The 20,707-nt window shown below is 34.4% G+C and overlaps 2 long non-coding RNA genes across 2 annotated transcripts in view; one reads left to right on the forward strand and one right to left on the reverse strand.

Moving 5' to 3' along the window:
* Positions 1-20,707, forward strand: part of LOC143666023 (uncharacterized) — a 688,093-nt gene that overhangs the window by 636,905 nt on the left and 30,481 nt on the right. The window lies entirely within an intron of this gene.
* LOC143666024 (uncharacterized) lies at positions 6,093-13,936 on the reverse strand. Its single transcript, XR_013167319.1, has 5 exons — positions 13,904-13,936; positions 12,031-12,197; positions 9,877-9,967; positions 6,553-6,684; positions 6,093-6,380 (listed from the first exon to the last, which is right to left on the reverse strand). It is a non-coding gene; the product is annotated as an uncharacterized LOC143666024 (long non-coding RNA).

A 20,707-nucleotide genomic window follows, 5' to 3' on the forward strand; every position in this document is an offset into this window, starting at 1 on the left:
TTTTTAGACCTAATGCTATTGCACACTTGATAGACTACAGTATAATGTAAACATAACTTTTATATGCTCAGGGAAATCAAAAGAACCACGTGATTTGTTTTATTGTGATACTTGCTTTATTATGGGATTCTGGAACTCAAAGGACAATATCTTCAGTATGCCTGTATTTTTTGGTTTATTACAGGAAATCTCAATTTAGAGAATGTTCTTCCTTTGAATTTTCAGGAAACACAGCTTTTTCTCTTATGACATGGCATCATCTTATTAAGCTCATTATGTTTATTTTTATTTGCTTTTTCTTCTATTATTTACCATTGAATATAAAGGCATATATTCAATGCCTCTTTATTTCCTATGAGAATGCAAATATTCTGCCTCCTGAACTTTACCATCAAAATTATGTAAGTGTTTCACTAAGCAAGAGTATTGCCACAAAGATATTCAAACTTTGTGGAGTGGAAGTTGTCTTCTAGTGAATTGGTTTTCAAGCATTTTATGCCTATTTGGTTTGCTAAAGCTACTGGAATGTAATATACCAGAAATGGGTTGGTTTTTAACAATGGGGATGTATTAGCTTACAAGATCTAATTCTAAGGCCATGGAAATGTCCAAATTAAGGCATCAACAAGAGGAAACCTTCTCTAAAGAAAGGCTACTGGCATCTGGGACACCTCCATCGCATGGGAAGGCATATGGCCAGTATCTGCTGGAACTTCTTCCCAAAGTTTCATTGCTTTCATCTCCTGGTTCCAGTCACTTCCACTCTATACTTCTGTGGGTCCTGTTTTAGCATCTGGACTCTTCTTTCTAGGCTCCCTCAGCTTTTTCTGCTTTTATCTTCTCATAAAGTACTCCAGAAAAGGATTAAGATATACCTTAATGGGTTGTGTCACATCTGAATTGAAACCATCTAATCAAAAGGGTTTGCCCATAATAGATCTGCCCACATAGGAATGGATTAAAAGAAATATGGCATTTTCTGGGGTAATAACAGCTTTAAGCCAGCACAATGCCTTTCATGTCTGCTAAAATAATTTTTAATAAATACTGTCTCTCATTTTTTGATTTTTTTAAATTTATAGTCAAATTTATAATCATATATCTGTCTAAGGAAAATATGTACCTGAATTTAAATGTACTTTTCTTCCATTAGAACCTAGGGCTTTGACTTTTTTTTCTGAATGAACCAATATCCCAAATATTATTATTACACAACTGATTAAAAGCATGAAGCTTTAATAAAATATTAAACTTCAAGGAATTTTTTTTTGGAAATAAATTTCTTATTGAGATTATTTTAGCTGTTTCCTTGGATAGATATTGTTACTGTTTCAATGAAAACAAAATTCAGCATCAATTCTCTTTTTATGTTACATTTTTATGGATGATCATTGTGAGAAACTTCACTTTGTTATAAAAATGTCATTCAATTCTTTGAGCTCCTTAGATATGTGCCCCAAATCACAAAGTGGACTTACAGAACTGATGATTTTTAATGATCTTTAGGCTAACATTTGATAGTATTTTGCCTTCAGTTTTTTGAAAACAAAGATTACAAACCACTGTATTTTTTTTTTAACCCAATCATTAGGACCATTTTCCAACTGTCCGGAAAAATTAAACAAAGACTTTATGAAAACTTGTAAATTAACAATTAATTATACATGAAACTCTTTCACATACAGGAATTCAGAAAAGTTTTGGAAATGATTTTCTCTAATTTGAGCACACTTCTGCCGATAAATATATTTGAAAAATGCTTTTATTTTTAGTTGTGCTTAGAGTTGCATTCACTTGATATGCAAAAAACATGCACCATATAACCTAATTAGAAAAAGCAGCCTGCATTTTCAAACCAACCAACCAGAAAAAAGTACTTTCTGTGAAAATACAAATCTCAATGCTTTTCTGCAAAAAAAATGAGCATATTGATCAATTTTAAGCATATAATTAAAGAAAATGAGGGTAATAAAAAGGCAGCTTTATAGAATGCTTTATGTGTGATGGATTAACAAGGACATTTAAGTCCAGATTAGGTTACTTATTTATTATCATAATTTCTTACAAACCAATTAAATTTATGCCATTTCTTATTCATTTTTAATGATGAAATATATAGCTAAACTAGTAAGATCCTAATAAAGCTTCATGATAAATAATTATTTTTCAGTAATTGTGAGTGAGTACACTTATTGATCATGTGCTTAGTCTTTGAAAGTATGTTTTAAAATTCACAAGTAAATATTTAGAGTTATTTAATTAATTTCATTAAATATCACAATCAACTTTTCCTAAACACTAACATCTTTAGGACATATGTAATTTCTGTATATCTCCAGGTTTATATTTACCCTAGCTTAGAGACTATTGCTGTAGCAAAATTCTGCCCAGGCTTCCATGGTAAGTATATTTTATTTATATGTAATGATTTCTCTTGTATTCAACGTCTATACTATGGCTAGGATATTTTTTAAAATTATATGTGCAAGTAGGTAATATTGTGTTTGGATAAAATTGCATGTAATGAAAGGGACATTGTAAAATATCTTCTTTGTGTCTTATAAGGATAAAAATCATGGGATAAGATTGATGAGGTGCCATCTGGCTCAATTTACAATGCTGAGCATGCACTTATTTTTTTTGCTGACCTTAGAAACTGAGATCAGTGATCTCATTCTGATGATGAGATCATCGCATATGCTTCAGATGCAGCTTGAGTACTTTTTTGTTAATTACTAGCTCTGCCCAGAGTGTAAGTATTTTTTTTCCATAATTTAGGAACTTAGGATGCTTTCCACATTTCCACTGGCCTTCTACTTCCTCCTGGGTTGTGTGCCTTAATTATAGGAGCCAAATGAAAATAAAAATGAGAAAACTGAAGCCAATGGAGTATTGGATAAGATATGTCTTTGGATTAGGAAAGCTTAGTGAATTGGAATTGGCCAATGGTCCACAGTTTACTTAGATCGTTTTCTGCTCAGGGCACTCTCTTTGTCCTTAGGTGAAAGGGATATAATGAAGTTAAACTGAAAAAGTTCCTACTTTGGGGTGGGTTGGGGATGAAAATCAAGCCACTCCTAGTTCAACATACAAAGCATGCTTAGACCAAAACAGCGGCTCTATTCCACCTACAGGGGTTGCACAATTAGTAGAAAATCTCTCTACAGTTTGGTTCATGATCTTTTATTAATTAAAATTTGAGGGTGCACAGATGATTCAGTGGTAGAATGCTTGCCTTTCATATGGGAGACCCGGGTTCAATTCCTGGACCATGCATGCCAAAAAAAAAAAAAAAAAAAAAAAAAAAAAAAATTGAGCTCTGAGGTCAGCTCTGATAGCTCTGCTTTTCTCTACCAGGGTATTTTCATGGAGAATGGTAAAAAACATTTTTACTGAGGCATGCGGTTTGACTTGGATATTATTTCTGCTCTTAAGGTGACCAAAATTACTTTTGTTTTAAAAACGCTGTTAAGTGTGGATGCGATTTTATTCATTTATCAAGTGTTTCTTCTTTTAGCGAAATTTTCACGTATTTTATCTCATCTTTATTCTAATTTCACCCCCCCCCCCCTTGTCCAAGTCCTTAACCATTGAGGACTGATTTACTACAAGGGCAGTCGTGTTATTTAATTCCCCCTTAGTTTCATTGTAAGACAAGCATTTTTAAATGCTAGTTTCATTTTACATCTCTCCGTTTTAATAAATATGGTACAAACTGGGTATGAAAATTAATGTTTCTATCCTCTGCTAATATTTTCTAAATTATCCACTATTCCCCATCATGTGATTTCCACTCATTTGGAATTTTGAAAAGATGAACTAACTTGGTTTACTTCCTTTTTGTTCTGAACCCTTACTTGCTTATTTTGATTTTCATATCTTTTTCATTTTGAATCAATGTTGAAATGTCAGAATGGTCGATAGTAAGGTTATAAGAAAATTCTAGGTACACCTTGTTTACAATGTAAATTTACTATCCTTTCACTTAAATATCTATAATTTATTTTCTGTTACATTATAAAAAATGTCTCTTATTTGTATTGTAATTTAGATTTAATATTCCTCTGTGACTTTGAGTGATGATGTTTCATTGATTTCACAATGGAATTACTATATTATTTTTATGTCATCACATCTGAAATCCAAAAATTGTGGGGATCAATGACATACTTAGACATGATAAAAATAAATAAGATTTAATTACATACATTTTTATGTTAAAAAATTCAAAGATATCAGATTGATTTAAATGAATCTTTCACATTTCAAATAATTAGACTGCCTTCTCTTGGACTCTGGGTTGGTCTTTGTCACAAGCTAAAGGATATACCTCTTGAATTTCAGAGATACCATAGTGAAGGTGTTTATTTTTCTAAACTCAAAACATTTCTAAGCCACATGATAAACTTTATGTTTTATTTGTATTTGATTTCCAAATTTAAAACCAATCTAGATATTATAAACAAATTTTAGGTATGTTTATTTTACATTATTTTTCTTGTTTCTTATGTACTGTAACTCTCATCCCCAAACTAAAGATTTTAATAATTGTCAAATAACTTATAGCTTTTTGATTTTCTACATCTTGATGAAAATGTGAAAAGTAATATATCAATTATTATGGTTTTGGAGGTATTTGAGAAACTAGTAGTTAAGCAGCAGTAGTACTAAAGGAAAGAAATCTTTCATTATTACTCTCATCCTCTCGGTCATTCTCAAGATGACTTTAAGGCTCATGCAATTTTGATTCCTGTTGTTCTTCTCTGTTTCTTTTTTCTTTTAGTTCCTTGGCTTCAATTCAGTGCTTTGAAATGAGAAAAAGGAAGGAAGATGTATTTCAAAATATTTAGAGTACAATGGCTAAATTATCTTTAAGTGCTGTGATACTGTATCATCAAAGGGGAAAATATTAGGCCTCCCTCCAAAAGCTAGCATCAGAGATTTTACCTTCAGTCTCCACTGCTCTGTGAGTTGCTGTGATACTGGCAGGAGATGGAACTAAGAAGTAGACCACAGGGCCTAGCAAAATATTAGACATTTAAAAAATTTCAGCATAATTTCCAAGAATTGATTTTGGAGAGGAATATTCCCTAAATTCTATAATAAAATGCCTACATCTTAGAAGTCTAAAGTATCCAAACATCTAAAATGTGTGTATAGAGGAGGGAGGAGGAAGGGTCGATCGCAAGGATAATTGTCTACCTTACTTTGTTAATACTCCATTTTTCCAAGGCATTTTCAGGGGTTGACTCCTTAACTTTGGATTCTGGACAGTGGATCTTCAACTCCCCTGAGAAGAATAATCCATGCAAGTGGTGGTCGAGTGGGGTGGGGTTGTCAGCAGGGCTTGTTCTGAAATCAGTAGGAGCCAGTCATGTCAAACCATGACTGACCAGGGCTATGAGTGTAGCTCATGGTTTGATCCTCCTTGAGGTAGGAAGACCAACTTCATGGGTGTTTGACACTAGCTCAGATATTTCTTATGTCACACCTCTCAATTTTCTGGTCTGGGCCTCAGAGAATCACCAGTGTCTTTGATTTTGGATTAAACGTAGACTGAAAAATATTTGGCTAAGCCATTCTTTTCATGTGTGTTACCTAAACTAAGGAATTTTACAGTAAGCCTGTGCACCGGATGTCACCAGGAAATAATAGACAGAATACTAGCCTATGTGTCACAATAGCAGACCAGCAAGAATGTAGAAATAGGCAAGAGAGTCTGACAAAAAAAGGCTTTCTGCAATCCAACTAGATAATATTTATGTAAAATCCGAGCATATTTATGTAAAATTAGAGAATAGATTTCGAACTCAGAAATGATCTTCTAGAATCTGTTCTAAATGCATTCATCTTCAAAAGAAACCTCTCCAAAACAATAGCTTTGAAACACTCACACTATTTTATATGACCATCAGCAACTATTCTGACCAAAAGTACTTTGTTGAATGTGACTACATCTGAAACTTTAAGTTAAATGCATTAAAAGAAACATTTTACATGAAATATACGACTGGACTATTAAGTCATTGCTGCTCATGATTGCATGGACCAATTTTTTTTTTTCCTGCCAAAGTAATCGTGATTATGCAGCTTTGACTTCTGTCTGGACAGGATACTTATCTTTCTTTGCTTCAAATTGTCCTGATTGCTTTTGTTTCTTTACCACCATCATTCAGAAAGAACTTAATTGTTTTCTTCGAGATGCCAAACCTACTTGAAATCACCAATCTGCTTTGTCACTGAGGGAAAAGCTGAGCATCTGTTACCAAATCATCACCTCTTCTTCTCATGAAAGAGCAGCTACAGCTACTTTTAGTGAGATTCCTCATTTCACGCTCAGGGCTATGGAAAGGTTGATGTCTTCTTTTCTAGGAGATAATCTATTGAAGGAAGGACAGGGTTTTAAGGAGCTTTCCCAGTATTCAAGCAATGTTGCATCCTATGTTTTCTGTCGAGGAAACACCCAGGTGATTTCATTCTAACTTTCCATTAAGTGATAAGCATCTATTGTTGACTATTTCTAAATCAGTTATACTGACTTATTTATATTACCTTGTGCCATTGCTAGTCCAAACTGTAAGCATAGATGTAGCAGCTAATCCTTTCCCAGAACTTTATCTCAATTTTAAGGGAGCATTATCCTTTTCTTTGACAAGTCATGAGCCGGAAGAATTTCTCTGTTTTCTATGGATATAAAGGTTCATCGTAAAAAGGTGCATGCCTAGGTAATTAATTCAGATTGCATTAAAAAATAAACAGATTTTGGGCGGGCCGCGGTGGCTCAGCGGGCAAAGTGCTTGCCTGCTATGCCGGAGGACCTCGGTTCGATTCCCGGCCCCAGCCCATGTAACAAAAACGGAGAAACAGAATACAATAAAAACAAGAAAATGTTTAAAAGATGTTTCCCTTTCTTCCTTCCTTCCTTCCTTCTATCCTTCCTTCCTTCTCTCTGTCTTTCCTTTAAAAAAAAAAAAAAAAAAAAAAAATAGATTTTGTGAGGGAAGATTCATTATCACCACAAAGTGCTAAGTCATGACTTTATAGTTGCATCATCTATCTCTCTTTGCATGCCCTTATCAATATGGTAAAAATTGAGTAAAAAAAAAAAAATACTTGCAAAAACACAGGTGACTCATCTCCTACCAATGTCCTACTCATATAAGCAGTGGCAGACAGCATACATATTAGGAGACCCTGGAGGCCAAGGTCTTTTACTTGCACTTCCAGTAACTTTGATCATAGGTTTGAAGCTAAATCTTTACCTTTTTATTTGTCCCCACCAGGAAAAGAAGACTGCTCCCTGCAACTGTTTGATGCAGATAAAAACATTTTTAAAATATTGGCCCCCTTTGGCTTCTATTATGTTGACCAAGGAAACACACAGAATCCTTGTAATAAGCATATGCTGATATAACTGTGCATAACCATAGTTGGGATTACAGAATTGCCTCCTCCTTCACTGATCTCATATGGGACATGCCAGAAATTAAAAGACAGACCAAAGAATGAAGAAATAATTGTAAGCCCCTTATTGCTGATAGGCAGAGTTTTTACTTTTCCTTTACATAATCCTTATGAATTCCACCCAATGATGATGTTTCTATAAATTTACAACTGGATTAAAGTCTATGACCCCAACAGAGATGGTCTTCTTTTTTTTTTCTTCAGTTTTACTGATCAAATTGTGATCATCACCTATAAACTCTCATCCTCCCATCTTCAAACTTTTATTAATTATCAATTCTGTCTGTGTCAAAGTCTTAACTCACTAACCTAGCTCTTCTTTCTTTTCCTTTTTGTATAAGATCTTGAAAGACTGCACATTTGTTATCTCTGCTTTCAGTCCTTATCTAAATTTAACCTCTAGTAAGACTGCTTGGCATGGAGGTTGTCCTTTTCTAAGTCCTCTAAGTATATTCATCAAATGCTTATGCAATAATGATTATGTACAAGATATTATTCTAAGAAATTCACATTATTGAGTAAGGAACATAGACAAGAAATCAGGTTTGTGGAAAATATCATTGGCAAATATTTTTAGCTTATACAACTTAATTCATTGCTGTATTTGACATTATCATACCACCCTCCTTTTTAAAAGTTCACCTCTCTTGACTTCCATTCAAAAAACTCTGATTTCCCTAACTCAGTATCACTCTTCTTAGTCCCTTTCTTGAACTCCTTTTCAAATCTTGGTGCTTTGTCTGTATTGGTTAGGGTTCTCTAGAGAAACAGAATCAACAGGAAATATCCATAAATATAAAATTTATTAAAAGTGTCCCACATAACCATGGGAATGCAGAGTTCAAAATCCATGAGGGAGGCTGTGAAGCTGATGACTCCGATGGAGGGTCTGGACAGAGTTCACAGGAGAAGCTCGCTGGCCAAAGCAGGAAGAGAAGAGAAGCTGTCTCTTCTGAATCCTCCTTAAAAGCCTTCCGTTGATTAGATCAAACATCACTCATTACAGAAGACACTCCCCTTGGCTGATTACAAATGGAATCAGCTGTGGATGCAGCTGACATGATCATGATTTAATTCTATGAAATGTCCTCATTGCAACAGACAGGCCAGCACTTGCCCAACCAGACAACAGTTACCACCATCTGGCCAAGTTGACGCATGAACCTGACCATGACACTTGTCCCTCTACTCTTTTCCAATACATGCATTACCTTGATCCAAACACTCTAAGGTTGCAACACAGCTCAAGTGTAGTTTACGCTCCTTGGTTTCAACTTCATGTTTTTATTTGTTTACTGACTATTTCCAGTTGTCCACAGTGTAAAACTAAAAACTACAAACTAAAATAGTGATTTTTACTGATCTCTCTCAAATTTCCTTATTTTTTATAAACAATTCACAAATCTCATTGCAAAAGCCAAATAGAAATCTCCCCAATTAGCCCATTGGTACTTTGATTCTATATCATTAATATCTCTGAAACTGGTTGGATTTGGAGCACTGCATAGTATAAGAATGATTGCTCACTTATTTCTCTCATTCATAAAGAAAAACAAATAAATAATAGTTATATATTACCCTGCTATGTTTTTCACAATTTGAATTATTAAGCTGTCTTTTAGTGCTTGCAAAATATCCATTCCTCATTATATGTAACAGATTTCAATTTAAAGCTGCTATGTTGAACCTGATCAATAAATAATATCGTTCCACTATTTGATACTTGAAGACTTATAATCACAGGAACAAATAAGAAAACTAAAACTCAACTAACAAGGGGAAATTCATTCAAGTGAACAGTGGTCATTTTAATTATATCTCCATTTGGTTAAATATTGGATCTAAAACATAAATACTTTCCTTTATATCATTATATGTGCAGCATTCTATTGCATAGATCATCAAAATGGCTATTAAATTTGAAACAATATCAAGCTAAATAATTTAGAATTGAAACTCCTTTGTAGGTAATCATTAAAAAACCATTATACATGTTTTCTAAGAGAGATTTATTTTGAATGTATTATCATTATCATATACAGATTAATTTTTTTTTTTTTTTTTTTTTTTTTAAAGGAAAGACAGAGAGAAGGAAGGAAGGATAGAAGGAAGGAAGGAAGGAAGAAAGGGAAACATTTTTAAACATTTTCTTGTTTTATTGTATTCTGTTTCTCCGTTTTTGTTACATGGGCTGGGGCCGGGAATCGAACCGAGGTCCTCCGGCATAGCAGGCAAGCACTTTGCCCGCTGAGCCACCGCGGCCCGCCCGATATACAGATTAATTTAAAATAAGAATGGTAACTGCCTTCTGATGAAATTAGTTTCTCAATCAGGTAGAATTTAATGCAAAAACTTGCTTACAAAATAATATGTTTGTTATCAAAAGAACATAAAGAATCACTTGATAATTACCTGTGATATTTCTCAAAGAGTGTTTTGGATTTGTTGAATGACCAAAGCTATATGATGCCAGAGATTTTGAAAGTTGTATTTGAAGAGTCATCTTAAAATAAAAAAAAAAAGGAAAAAACAGCTTTATTTTTAAAACATGATACTTATCATGGTAACATTTTCAAACTTTAAAAAAATCAAAGATTTCTAAATGTTGTGTTAGTTAATTTTTTTTAATTAATAAAAAAAATCAAAGAGCATAAAGGAAATATTAGAAGGCCCCTCCCTATGTGAATTCTTAATTGTTTGTTCCCAGAGGAAATCAGTTTCTGGCTTTTTCTTCCAAAGTTGATATTTAAATTTGCCATGATTAATTTTGCAATTTATTTGTTATTTGAGTGCAAACTGTATCATACCAGGCACCCAGTTCTGCAACATGCATAAATCATGACAAGTTTTTATGTCAATTGCTTATGGATTGCCTTCCTTATTGTGATGGCTTGGAGGTATTCACTCCAGATAAACATGTTCCTTAACAATCCATTCTTGTGGGTATGAACCCATTGTAAATTGAGTTTATTCAGTTAAGATGTGCCCCAACTCAATCAGGATGGGTCTTAATTCTATCCCTGGAGTCCTTTATAAGCACAATGACATTCGGACACAGAGAGAGAGAGCCACAGAAAGAAGCTGGAAGTAGACAATGTCCTGAAAAGAAAGGAGAAAATGCCACCGTGTGCTTTGCTATGTGATGGAAAAGCCAAGGACTAAGGAATGTGGGTAAAAAACACCCGATTGCCACAATCTTCAGGAAGAAAGCATTTCGTTCCTGATGCCTGACTTTCAACTTATTCAAGCTTAGGTCTGTGAGCCAATATAATTTTGATTGTTTAAGCCAACCCATTACATGGTATTTGTTTTAGCACCAAGGAAACTAAAACAGTCATTTTTAAGGATTATATATTAATCCATGTTATGGATGTCCCATAATTTATTTAGCAATTTCTTATTTATAGTTATTTGATTTTCAGTTATGTTTTTCTTTCGATTACCAAGAACACTATAATGAATGCTTGTATGTGTATATCTTTCTGTAATATGTATTATATTACAAGGCAAAGGTGCCTTTTTGACTCTATTTCAGTATTGCTTGTTCTATGTTAATCCCATAACCACTTTATGTCTTGAAATGATTTTCCCAGTGTTTTTTGCATATATTAGGAGCAATAACAGAGTCTAAAGATACACTAAACCTAGCTCACTCACAAAGTTCTCTCCCAGAAGCCTGCTACATTTCATCTTATCCTTCCAAACTATTTCTATACTTCTATTTAGTGACAGTATCTCATAACTGAAGTTCGTGACAACTACAAAGAATGTTCTATGCAGAACAGTTGTCATGTTTATTACTTGTTCTCTTTGTCTATTTTTTTAAAATTCTGGGACATAATGTGCAGTGCATATTTATTTTGAGATTTATGTACTAAATAATTAGTTGTCCATCCACCTCTGAGTAAATATAAAATAAAGCATGTTTTCTTTTGATATAAGCTGCATTTAAGCCAGATATCTTTCTCATTTAATGGAAATCACCTGACAGAATACACTGAGGATTTTTATTAAAAATATAGCTATGTTGTATGTCACAGTTATATATAGTTTACTTTTTATGATGGGTGGTACATCCTTTCTGTGATACTGTTTTAGCTCTGTAGTCTTATACTCTTAAAGGACAATGTAATGACAAAGCACTGGTGTATGGCAATGCTCTCGCCATCTGTTTCAGCTCTGGCCAGATTTGGTACTTTAAGTTTGCATGAATGGTTACTAGAAATCTTCAAATAAATTAAGTTTATAGACCTACTCCCATGAACAGGTGTGGAAAAACAAAGGTGAAGGTCATACCAGCTCCCTTCTTTCCTCAAGCCCTTTAAAAAATAACATGGATTTTCCTTTTTCTGTGCCAATCTTTTATTTCTCTCAATTTATGCTCATTCTCACTCTTTCACACGCAGCTGAATTCTGATGAAGGCGCAATGTCCAATCTAATCTTATCAGCCTTCAGGTAATTACTTTGTGTACTTAAACTCTCATTCTGTCGGAACTAGTTGAATAAAGAGCCAAGATGCACAGTGACCATTTGTGTAGCTACCAGAGGTAACTGTCAGACTTAACCTTTGCCGGTCCAATTGATGTTGTTTGATAACGTTGTTGTCAAGGGCATTTCTGCAATGGCATTCTTGCTTGGTTATGCATTATATTTTTAAAGCTGCAAGTTCTATATTTATAATACTCCTTCTTATAATTAATTCAAATTTGTACAGTTTCTCAATTGGAGAGATCTGAATGATTAGGGAGATAAGAAAACATTTAAATCAGATGGAAATTAATAAAATACTCAAATGATGTTTCAAAACAGTAATTCAGTATAAGTATTCTGCATTAAAAATAATTAAAATAAGCAGGAAATTAAATATTTTGTAAATGGATGTCCAGATAGAAAGGATGAGATTACAGAAATACTTTGCAACTCAATTTTACTAACACTCAAACTCAGTAAGTATGCACAGAGCCTCCAAGACACACTTTTTTGTTTTTGTGGGTTTTTTTTTTTCCTGACAGCTAAGGCAATGTAGAAAATCAATTGTTTCTAATTGCTTTCTTGTAAAATAAAACATGGAGATGATCCAGAAAAATTTTTCAAAATGTAAATTAAACAAATCTGGCTGTCAGTTTAACTAATACTGCCCCCATCCTATAATGTGTAACTCAAAGTTGAGACAATTTAATCATCCCCATGTTGTAATAAGATCAATTTCCTTCAACCACTAAAGAAAACAAAAATGCTGTCTTCATCTTTTCTGTTAGAAGTGTGTCTCTCCATTTCTACTGTTCATCCATGGAAATAATATCCACGGCATAATCACACATTACATTTATGTTAAAAAGTACATTCACATACATTTAAAATTCAGATACTGAGGATAAAAACCAGACTTGCCTGGTGTCAAATCAATAACTTTCAGAACTAGACTTGAACCTAGAGTTTTACTCTGCACAGATGATATTTTTGAAACTTTTTTTTTTTTTTTTTGGTGTGGGCAGGCACCGGGAATTGAACCCAGATCTCCAGTATGGCAGGCAAGAATTCTGCCACTGAGCCACCATTGCACCACCCCACAGATGATATGCACAGACCCATCGCTGACATCACATCAGGCACTCTTTTAAACCACTGAGAAATAATACATAAATCACCTGCTGCAGGCAAAAATGGTTGTTCTTTGTGTAAATATACTATAGTGCTTTTTCCATCTTCTCCCCTTTTCAGATACAGAATTCTACCTTTAGCTGGAGAATAGACAATGGAATTGACCCTGTACCTAAGAGTCTGATACTTACATGTAAACTACGAGCTATTTTCTAATAATTTGTCATCCAGAACTAGTCCTCTGAGAGCTTTAACCTTCATATGGTAACACTGTCTTTGCAGGAAATCAAGTAAAATTTTAAAAAAATAATAAATAGTAGGTCTTCATTCAATTTTCCCAATAGTGCCCTTGAGAAATTTATCCTATTTCTTTCATATCTTAAAAAAAATGCAGACGCAAGCATTCTTTTTTTATTATTTTTCAATAAATCCTTTCTATTGGATATCCTTTTTGACTTCCTATTTTGTGCGTGGCAATATTATTAGCGCATTATAATGTGATATAATTGAAAACTCAATTATCTTTCATCTTTGATATCTTTCTCCTCTGTGCAACTTAATTAGCTACACAATACCCCATTACCTATGGAGAAAATTCACACAAATTTGAGGCTTACCACCCACATGACCTTGGACACATAAAACTCTTTACTTCAATTTCATCAATGGTAAAATGGAGATAACAAAAAAATCCATATTGTAGAGCTGCTGTAAGTACATAGTGTGTTGTTGTTTCTCATGTAGTCTTTCAAATAGTGCCTGGCATATATTGAGCAATATATAAGACTGAACAATTTTAGCTACATGCACAAAATCCTCTAAAAACCTCATCCTTACCTTCTTCCAGCTTCCACGCCATTCACCATGTCCCAACTGCCAAACCAATCATGTCACTCTTTTCACAATGATGTCATAAAACATCTGTTGCCACATCATTTCCAAAACTGTGTTGTTTATTTAGAATGTATGTCTTTGTTTGTCAGAGCTGCTATTGCAAATACCACAAATAGGTTTGGGCTTAAACAGCATTTATTAACTCATCGTTTTGAAGCTAGAAAGAGTCCAAAACCTGGATTTGGGGGAGGCTTGCTTTCTACCTGCAGCAAAAAAAACTTTTTGTTTTGTTTTGTTTTGTTTTGCTAACAAGAATAACTTTAATAACTGTGCCCTATTTTAAATATTTAAAATTCCCTCAATTTTGTTTATTATTATTTTAAATATATCTTGATATTTATTTCCAAGGCAAGAACCACAGAGTTTGGACCAGTGAAATAGTCTTCATGATAAGCACAAATGAGAAAATCTGAGATAGCTAAATCTCAAAATTCTTTTGCAAAGGAAACAGTCTGGGACACATTATTAAAAATGCAATTTTAGGTACATTTGATTTGTGAATGGCTTATTAAATACAACTTGAAGACACTTAAAGAAGAAATACAAACTCAAACACAAACATTTCTATAATCTACTCAAAAGAGACTAATTCAAGCAAGTTTAAATAGTATTTTAAATAGTATTTTAAATTCAAGCAAGTTTAAATAGTATTTAATTTAAAAATAATTAAAACAATTTAGATGAAAAAAGTCACAAAAAGAGGCATTAGTCATCAAATGTAATTTTTTTCCCTTGAAACACTGCAATTTTAGATTGCTGTTCTTTTCGTTTCCTGCTTGCTTCCCATGAAGGATGAAGAGGCAGCTGCAACTGCTGTTTTGTACTTCTAAGTCCTCTTTGTCACTGTTAGAGAATTGATTCTTGATCTGAGGTTCACTTCGTTGAAAACCTGTTTGGAGCCTGTTCTCTTCTAGAGCTTTTAGATCCAGATAAAGAATGGAAAAATACTGATTCCAACTTTCTGGTTTCTGCAGAGAGAAAGCGAGTGCTGACTGTTGGTAATCCTTGGTGTACCTTGGCTTGTTTTTCTGCCTCCTGTTGCATAGCAGTGTGCTTTCCTTTCTGGCTCTGTGACTCCTAGGTTCTCTCCATAAAATCTCCAGTAATCACATTAAGACCCACCCTCATTCAGGTGCCCCTCCCCTTGACTAGAAATAATATTTTCAAGAGGATTTATATGCACATGATTCTCACCCACAGGAATAAAGATTAAGAGTAAGAACACATCTATGTGGGGCTACATAGTTCAATTTACCACACTGCCCTTATCTCTACTTTCGAAGGAGACCGATTTCAGGTCCTGGTAACCACATATTAAAGAGGCAGTTCAAAATTTTCCCTTGTTTCCAAAAGTATTTTCAAGCCCTTTATCACACAGAAATCTCTCCAAACCATGGACTCATAGGACTAATTCCATTGCTTATAAGGTTTTTGTAAGAATAAAATAACATGAAGAGCTTAGTCTAGGGCCTGGCAAAAAAATAGGTATTAAGTAAATGCTAAAAATAGCATAGACATATGTCAGATAAAAAAAGAATATAGATTTTCATCCAGCTAAATTATGTGAACTACCACTCTGGCAAGCAGTGTCTTTTGATACATTCTGTTCTGTAACGTATTTGAACAAATGTGTTAGCATGTCTATTTTATAAAAGTACATCTTATTTTCCCAATTCAACAGTAGATCATTCTGGTTAGATAAATATTATTATTTTTTTCAGACTTCAGCATGTATATGCCAAATTACAATAAAATGTCATAATTAAAGCAACTCTATCTACAGAATGCATTTCAGAGTATGAAATGCATCTCATGTCTTAAATATAACTTGTAGTTTCTAATAGAAAATTAAAGGCATGAAATTTTAAAAGAGAATCTTTTGCCAGAGAAAATGAGCAGCTTTTGGGTTTTTGAAACAAAAATAGAGGAATTGTCTTCAACACATATTAGCCATGTGTTCATTATTCCCTGTCCATGATTTGTAACAACTGTGTGATTAGAGTTAACAGTTGCTGGAACCCGACCAGGCTTCTACTGGCAGCCTGGGGACCATGAATTCTGGAGTAATTGCATGCTTGGCCTCAGTTCTCCTTTCAATCAGATAGGTTTAGGTGGGAAAGAGCAAGGCTCAATCTAAAATCATCAGTAAAATACTTGGGGAGGGAATATATTAAATGAAGCCATAACTACATAAATTTGGGTGTGCATGTATGTGTGTTTGTGTGTGTGTGTATGTCTTTCCTAATTCACAGATTTGGATAGGCATAGAAAAGTTTGTCTTCCGGAGATAAGGTCATTAGCTAAGAAAAGGGACTTCATCCTCACAAATCCCTTTTAAATATTAAACTTATGTGAATTCCAAAATTGGTAAAATTTCTCTAACTTTTTGTTTTATTCCCTTGGTGTTTAGAATGTTTTTCTTTATAACAGAATCTGTAGAAAGAGGAAATATTTTATTTTTGAGGTCTTCCCTCTCCCATGAATTCTGGCTGATGGTTTTTACCCCTGGTTCTCATTGACATGCCTGGCCACTTGCTGAGAAAGTCACTCCTTTTATTTGACAGCTTTGATTATAAAAACTATTAACAAGTCTGTTCTAGTTTGCTAGCTGCTTGAATGCAATATACCAGAAGTGGAATGGCTTTTAAAAAGGGGAATTTAATGAGTTGCAAGTTTACAGTGCTAAGGCCGAGAAAATGTCCTAATTAAAACAAGTCTATAGAAATGTCCAATCTAAGGCATCCAGGGAAAGAAACCTTGGTTCAAGAAGGCCGATGAAGTTCAGGGTCTCTCTCTCAAGTGAGAAGGCACATGGTGAAAACAGTCACGGTTTCTGTCTCAGCTGGAAGGGCACATGGCAAACATGGCGTCATCTGCTAGCTTCTTTTCCTGGCTTCCTGTTTCATGAAGCTCCCTGGGAGGCATTTTCCTTCTTCATCTCCAAAGGTCGCTGGCTGGGGGACTCTGCTTTTCATGGCTGTGTCATTCTCTGCTCTCTCAGAATCTCTTCTGTTCTTCAAAATGTTTCCTCTTTTTATAGGATTCCAATAAACTAATCAAGACCCTCCCAAATGGGTGGAGATACATCTCCACCTAATCCATTTGAACAACCATTCTTGATCACTTAAAATCACAAGATCGCATCAACAAGTCATTTCCTGAGTCACATCTCCAGGGAGATGATCTAATTACAGTTTCAAACATACAGTACTGAATAGGGATTAGATGAAACAGCTGCCTTTACAAAATGGGATTAGGATTAAAACATGGCTTTTCTAGGGTACATAATTCTTTCAAACCAGCACAAAGTAGCAGGCCTATGCTATAGCCGTTTGATACATCCTTGCATAGAAGATAGTATTAATGTGCATTTGTTTTCTAGTCAATCTTTGGACTATAAACAAGAAACGGGTTTTAAAATCTGATGCTTGTTCATATTTTTTCAGAATCAGAAGCAATTTAAGAGGAAAAGTAGCAAAAAAAGGAAAGGAAAAAAAACACTGTAAGAAAGCATCAGATGTGCATTAAGATCATTTACTTATGTTCTGTATGGTATTGTGCTGTTAAAACCCCCATCAAACTTGAAGGTTATAGAAATAACAAACTTTAAGCACAAATGAAAGAAAAGGGAACTATAATTAAATAGTGATAAAAAAAGCACAGGCTTGAATACATTTTTAAAGTAAATAATAATAAAGCAATAGCATCTGTTTGGTTTGCTCTCTGCTATGATGAGTAGCACCCTAAGTGTTGGTTCAAATAGTAAGCATTTATTGTCTCATAGCTTCAGAGGCTAGAATTCCAAACTCAAAACATTGGCAAGGCAATGCTTTCTCCCTTAAGTCTGTTGCATTCTGGAGCTGACTTGCCTCAACCCTTGGGATTGACTGGCTCTGCCTCCCTTTGTTCCCAGACAAAGGCGGTGGATACCGAGGTTTCAAAGAGAGAGTTTATTACTACACAAGTAACAGGAGAGCAGACAGCCTCACAGCCCAAAATCTGTCTCCTGGAGTTTAGGGGGTTCAAGGGTTTTAAGGATTTTAGGAAGGCGAGATGAAGTCATTTCAGACAGTAAGTTCAAAGCAGAAAAGGAGACAAGTGTTATTATTATCATTTCAATAGGAGAATAGCAATTGAAAGGAGGGGGGGCAGAGCTATCACTTTAGTAGTAAAGGTGTGAACCAAAAGGAAGAAGTAGCTAATGGCCAACTTCCTCTACAGAGAATGAACAGCTCTGACAATCTCAAAGGCACAGGATAAGGGCTTTTTACATTCATTTGAGATATCGAGGCTGCTGGACCACAATTCTGAGATTTCAGGTTTTTCCCTGTCTACTCCAACATTCCAGAAGTCAAAAAGGATTTTTTCTGTAACGATTCACTAATCAAAATCATCCCCTAAATCCTGATTTCTCAGTTACACCATCACATGCCAATCTCTCTCTCTCTCTCTGCTGGTGTCTCCTCCTTCAGAAAGCTTTCATAGACTTCCAGCTTCTGACGCCCCCCATCCTTTCTTCTCTATTGGTTTATGGTTTCTTCTCTTTTTAAGACCTATCCTGGTGGATTTGGCCATGCATTAACTAAAAATAGCATCTTCAAATGGTGCTATTTACAATGGTTTCACACTCACAGGAATGCAGATTAAGAACATGCCTTTTGTGAGTTCAAGTGACTTCATATTCCCTAATCACTTTAATTTTAATTCAAAGTACAAAGAAGGATTTTATGTATATACATATATTAATTATTAATGTATCAGTGATTTATAGTAAAGTAGAATTACAATGGTTAGGAGAAACAGAAAATAAAATATGCTACATATTACACTGTGTCTACAGATGACTCAGCATGGCTGTACTGCATAATTTAAGCAAAAATGAAAACTTTTACTTTATTTGAAGCACGTGGCCCAACAACAAGGTATTTTATACACTTGAAGGCGATCAGCTAAGAATTTAATTTGGGGAAATGAAAAAAATGAGATCAATGATGTCTGAAAGTAACATTTTCTAGTAAGTTGTATAATAACGGGTGCCTAAGTAAACAAATTTCCCTCTCTGTGACTGGGTCTATCCTCTTAGGAACAGGAATTACAATGAAACCTACAACAGAGAAACTCCAAATTTATCACCAGGTTTCCTACATTAGTCAGGATCCAATTTGGTCTTCTGAGGAGCTTCATTCTAAAGTAAAGTACACCTGGTCATTAGAAGATAAGAACAGCATTAGCCTTTGTGTTCATATATTAAATTCCAGTTATTCAGAATATGTATCACCAAGCGTGAACATGACACCAATTTTTCTTCCACTTAGGGAAGAGTGACTTCTCTATAGTGAGACAGCAAACTTGAGCATAGAATATTTTGTTAAATTCAGGGAGTCTCACACTCTTCTAGAACTATTTGTTAATAGGGCTTTCAGTGTGAAAGGCAGACTTTCATTGTTCTTTCTGTATTCACCAATCCCTGTAGGTACCCAGATGCATGCGGAACATTTTCTAAGCGTTTATTGAATAAACCTCTTAGCCTATTCTTTCCATTACTGAAGTTAAGTATTTCCCTTTTTCTCCATGCAGTATAACATTCTAGCTCAATACAAATCAAGTTCAAATTGTGACTTTGTATAAAATCAGAACTGCATATTTACAGCCCAAATGTTACATCTATTACTTTACCCCATCCTCCTTTCTAAATTAAGAGTGTATTAAATTACAGTGTACTCTAGAGAAAGTGCTTAGCCCAACGGTTATTTAATGTTGAGGCCTCTATATTCTTAAAACTGGAACTTGCCTTGGGTAAAGGGTGAGCAGATGTTTATGAGAATTCTAGAATAAGACAGATACTTAAAGATATTGAGTGATTCAGTTGAACTGATTCTGCAAGCTGCTGTCAGAAAACTGAGAGGCTCTATGCCCTTTCTATGTATTGCTGTTTTCAGCAATAAAATTTGCATTTTAATCTGTAGGGATGTTCCTATCTTTCTGCCAGCTAGTATCAGCATCCTGTCCAGAATCATCAAACCAGTAGCGTGATGGCATTGACAAATATTTTCATTTCACTTAACAAATATTTCTTCCAGCCCTGAAAAGTTAACACCTCCATAACCAGGACTTATATTACTTTGGAGGGGTCTAAACATCATTTAAACAAACAAAAGTGATTTTATAAGGAATTATATTGCCATAACAAATGAACACTTTGAATAAGGGAATAGACAGCAGTCTCCACAGCATCTGGAGTGCACAGAATTCAAAGTGCTCAAAGGAGAAAACATTGCCCTTAGTTATGCCTGCTCACTTTGTTGGAAATTACACATGCATAGCAGAATAGAAACAGTTCCCATCCAACTTACTGAAAATTCTAATTAGAGCGGTCCACACAGTGTTTATACAGTTGTACCTACGGACTTGCTAGAGCAACTTATATAAACAGGAATATAAATTAACATGGCTCATCTAGTGAATTCTGAAGAATCCAAAATACATCACAATATCGAATTTAGAAGAAAGACCAGCTAATAAATCTCAAATACTGTCAGTTGCTGGAGGGATTTTTCAAATGAGATAAAAAGAACAAAATAGGCTCTTTGCTTCACTTTCACACAGGAAAAAAAAGCCATTTAGTAAATGTTTTCCAGACAATATTCCCCATGATGGTTGGCAAAATGTCCCCAAGGAAGTACCTGAAATGCCATAAATTTGTTGAGGGTATCCTTTTACTTTCTGCTATTTAGAGGAAAAAACATT

This window comes from Tamandua tetradactyla, chromosome 22 (genome assembly GCF_023851605.1).
Source record: "Tamandua tetradactyla isolate mTamTet1 chromosome 22, mTamTet1.pri, whole genome shotgun sequence".
NCBI classification, from domain to species: Eukaryota; Metazoa; Chordata; class Mammalia; order Pilosa; family Myrmecophagidae; genus Tamandua; species Tamandua tetradactyla.